The 4,592-nt window shown below is 38.2% G+C and overlaps 1 pseudogene; it reads right to left on the bottom strand.

Moving 5' to 3' along the window:
• Positions 1-2,843: 2,843 nt before the first annotated feature.
• LOC147373874 (elongation factor 1-alpha 1 pseudogene) lies at positions 2,844-4,375 on the bottom strand (annotated as a pseudogene).
• Between the last annotated feature and the right edge of the window lie 217 nt (positions 4,376-4,592).

Raw genomic sequence — 4,592 nt, 5'->3', positions numbered from 1 at the left:
TTGATACAAGAGTATCATAAATTGTAGAGTTTCTTTTCCTTTGCTAAGAAGGCAACATATCACAAAGATAATGTGTGATTATTTTGCATTGGATCAAGTTTTATTATTTTAAATCAGATCTCTCTTTGAATAAAATGTAATTATTTTGATCATTACACATTTCTGGGCCATTATGGACTTCTTGTACATTTTCAAAATACTATAAACACCAGGACTAAGCTCCTGGGGGCAGTTTTCTCAACATTTGAGGGATACCTTTAACTTAAATTATTTTGGCTATTAGTTTAGTTCTCTGAAAATAATCACCTTGAGATGTAATTATATAGAAATGAGCCTGGCTATAGTGGCATACAGAGATAGAACAATATGTAGGAAAATAACAAATGTGAAACAATGCATAATAAACAGTTAAATGTGAATAAATAGACAGGACAAGGTATTGAGTCAATCTACTTGTCATAGTCTGCAAACAAAAATTTACCAAACAGTTTAAAATTTAAGGAATGAAAATCCCCTTCCCACACCAAACACACCCATACACACACACACACACCAATGACTCTCATACTCTTACAGTCTTACAGAGGAGGAGAGGTTACCTAGGTCCTAGTGGGGTGGGTTGACTGAAGGGCACTGCAGGCAAAGAGAGAACAAAATGAGTAATCTCTTTGAGATTAGTGTAGCATTGCACAATTGAGTAGCTGCAAGTAAATTTTAAGTTGTGAAAGAGAGTGAGAGGCTAAGTTATAAGTTACAAGGGGACTTGCTACAATATTAAGGAATTTGGTGCACAGTGAAATAGGCATCAGGAAAATAGACAATCATTATAGGATTTTCATCAGGGATCATATTTAAGCATCCAAGGGATGTGTTGAACCATATTCTTCAGTGGCTATTTCTAGACATAGAAAGGCTTGCTAGGAACCTAAATCCAGAGATGATGCTGAATCTGAACTAAGTGATACTAACAATGGATAAAGTTGGATTGTTTCCAAAGTTTGGTTGGCTGTTGGAGATGAGGAAAACGATGCTTTACTTGATTCAGCTCTGTGTTAGAGATACTCTTAAAAGTTTCTTGCTTACCTTTAAATTTTCAGTGTAAGCTGTTAGGTGATATTTCTGGAATAGAAATTGGTGTTTATCTGTAAATCAAAATACATGACCTGATCAGTGATTTATTTACTGTAGATGTCAATGTAGTAGTGGTATTGTTGTTTAGTGTTGTGAAGTGGTTCAGTTCTCACTATTTAGTGACCCTAAAGGAATTCACTGGTATACAAGTGAAAATAAAATAAATCTGAAGGAATTCACCTAGATTTATTTTATTTTCACTTATATACAAGTTGTTTTACAAGAGCTCTTAAATCTTTAATAATAATAAATCTTTAATAATAATTTTGATGAAATACTTATCCTATCTTAAATAGGATAAATAAAACCTATTCCAGAATTTCAAAGTAAAAGTGTTTACTTTCATAGATAGTGAAAGTCGAAAACATGAAGCCTATGCTGAAGATGTCTGAAAATAATTATTTTGGAGTTTTCAAAATCAAAAGAATTGCTTGAACTCAACTCACCTCACACATAAATATATTTTAAATTTTTGCCAAAATATTGATATCTCCAAATTATAAATAATTACTTGGGGGTGTTAACAGATGTTTAATTTGTTTCATTCATAAACTATCTAGAATTCCAAGTATTGTTATATTGGAACATATGCAAAGTAAATGTCAAGATGAGGTGGATAATTTTTTTAGGAATTCATATATTCCTGCATCCTTATTTGTCTGTCATCCTCAGTTTTGTCCAAAAACAAAGAGGGAAAATAAACGTGATGGCTCAAAAGTAGCAAAATATCATGTTGTTATTAGCTGGGGCTAAAACAAACTAGTTTGGGCCACTTGGAGTCCTTCTGTTTTTCTAACTAATGGCATAAGCAATGACAAGTTGATGTTGGCTGATGGCAGGAGATGTCAGCTCGTCACCCTTTCTGCATAGCCTTTTGAGTGTCCTCATGACATGGCAGCTGGCTTTCCCAGGATGAGCGATCCAGGAAAGCAAATGCAACAGGAACTTTTACACTATGGAATCTGACCTTACACACTTGTTTACATATAAAATAGTTATTCTTTACTCATCTATCCTAACCTGTAAAGTGTTACATCAATGTTTCTCAAGATGCTTCTTAAAACAGATGAGTTCTCAACACAAGGTTAACAAACCTGAAGCTCCACTTCAGAACTGCTGCTGCTGCTGCTAAGTTGCTTCAGTCGTATCTGACTCTGTGTGACCCCATAGACGGCAGCCCACCAGGCCCCGCCGTCCCTGGGATTCTCCAGGCAAGAACACTGGAGTGGGTTGCCACTTCCTTCTCCATCAGAACTACAAACCCATAAATAGAAAATGGTTTCACCAGAAATAGGTTATGAAAAATTCTTTCCAAAGTAATACTATAGGAAGTTACAAAGTTGACCAAAATAAGACACAGGTTTCTTTTTTTATTATTATTATTATTTTTAAATTTTTTATTGGAGTATAGTTGACTTACAATGTTGTGTAGTTTCACGTATACAGCAAAGAGAATCAGTTATACATATATCCACTCTTTTTTTAGATTCTTTTCCTATATAGACCATTACATAGCACTGAGTGGAGTTCCCCATGCTATACAGTAGGTCCAGACACACTTTTTTTTTTTTAATGGGTCTCAAACTCTGTGACAGATTTTTGGTCAAGTTGCTTCCATTAAAAAGTATTAATTTTAAAGTTAATTTAATTAATTTTAAAAATTAATTAATTACTTAAAGCTGCCACACACAAAGCATATGGTCCACAAACCATTCTCCTTTCCTTCTGAAGGTTTTATGATGTATTGTTATCATTAACCAGTCTTTTACTATTAAACTTCAATGGCCAGTTGAGACAAACAGTTCTGAGACCATTCTTCCACCACTGATTAAGACCGGGGCAGCAGGTATTGGGAGTAATATTCATTTAGCCTTCTGAGCTTTCTGGGCGGACTTGGTGACCTTGCCAGCTCCAGCTGCCTTCTTGTCCACTGCTTGGATGACACCCACGGCAATTGTCGGTCTCATGTCACACACAGCAAAATGGCCCAGGGGAGGATAGTCAGAAAACTTCTCAAAACGCATGGGCTGGCCAGGAACCATATCAACAATGGTGGCATCACCAAATTTCAAGAGTTTGGGGCCATCTTCTAGCTTTTCCCCAGAACAATGATCAATCTCCTCCTGCAACTCAGCAAACTTGCAAGCAATGTGAACTGTGTGACAATCTAGTGCAGGGGCCTATCCAGCACTGATTTGGCGTGGATGGTTCAAAATGATCACCTGAGCTGTGAAGCCAGCTGCTTCCATTGGTGAGTCACTTTTGCTGTCGCCAGCCACAATATTATGACAAACATCTCTGACAGACACGTTCTTGACATGGAAGCCCACACTCCCCAGGAAGGCCTTCACTCAATGCTTCATGGTGCATTTCAACAGACTTCAGTTGTTACACTGACCGGAGCAAAGGTGACTACCAGGCCAAGTATGAGAACACCAGTCTCCACTCAACCCATAGGGGCAGCACCAATGCCACCAATTGTATAGACATCTTGGAGGGGCAAATACAAGGGCTGGTCACTTGGGCAAGCTGGTGGCAGGATGCAATCCAGAGCTTCAAGCAGGGTGGTTCCACTGGCATTGACATCCATGTGGGTGACTTTCCATCTCCTGAACCATGGCATGTTAGCACTTGGCTCCAGCATGTTGTCACCATTCCAGCCAGAAATTGGCAGAAATGCTGCTGTCTCAGGATTGTAGCCAGTTTTCTTAATATAGGTGCTGACTTCCTTAACAATTTTCTCCTATGTCTTCTGGCTGTAGCATGGCTTGGTGGAATCCACTTTGTTAACTCCAACAATTAGTTGTTTCACATCCAGAATGAAAGCCAGAAGGACATGCTCACAGGTCTTCCCTTTTGTGGAGATACCAGCTTCAAATTCACCAACACCAGCAGCAACAATCAGGACAGCACACCCAGCCTGGGATGTGCCTGTAATCATGTATTTGATGAAGCCCCTGTGTCCTGGGACATTAATGATGGCCACATAGTGTTTGCTGGTTCTCGAATTTCCACAGGGAGATATCAGTGGTGATACCACACTCACGTTCAGCTTTCAGTTTGTCCAAGACCCAGGCATACATGAAGGAGCCCTTTCACATCTCAGCAGCCTCCTTCTTGAACTTTTAATTGTTTTCTTGTCAATCCCACCACATTTGTAGATCAGATGGCCAGTCATGGTAGACTTCCCTGAATCTACGTATCTAGTGACAACAATGATGATGTGGGTCTCTTCCTTTCCCATGTTTGCTTAGGTTTAATGGCGGTTTTCATGACACCTGTGTCCTGGCAGCAAACCTGTTGCAAAAAAGTTATTTATTCTTTATAAAAGATGAGAACTTAAATAATTCTTTTGACTACTTTCCATTTTCACTTCGATTCATACCACCAATGAATGACATTTACAGTTTAATATCATCTTAACTTTTTGTTACCTCTAAGCTTTCAGAAAATATGCTATA

Source organism: Bos grunniens, chromosome 4 (assembly GCF_055505025.1).
Source record: "Bos grunniens cultivar Pamir isolate PY7600 chromosome 4, Bosgru_T2T1.0, whole genome shotgun sequence".
Lineage (NCBI taxonomy): Eukaryota > Metazoa > Chordata > Mammalia > Artiodactyla > Bovidae > Bos > Bos grunniens.
Note: the sequence above shows the minus strand (reverse complement) of the source record. Positions and strands in the feature narration are given on the sequence as shown.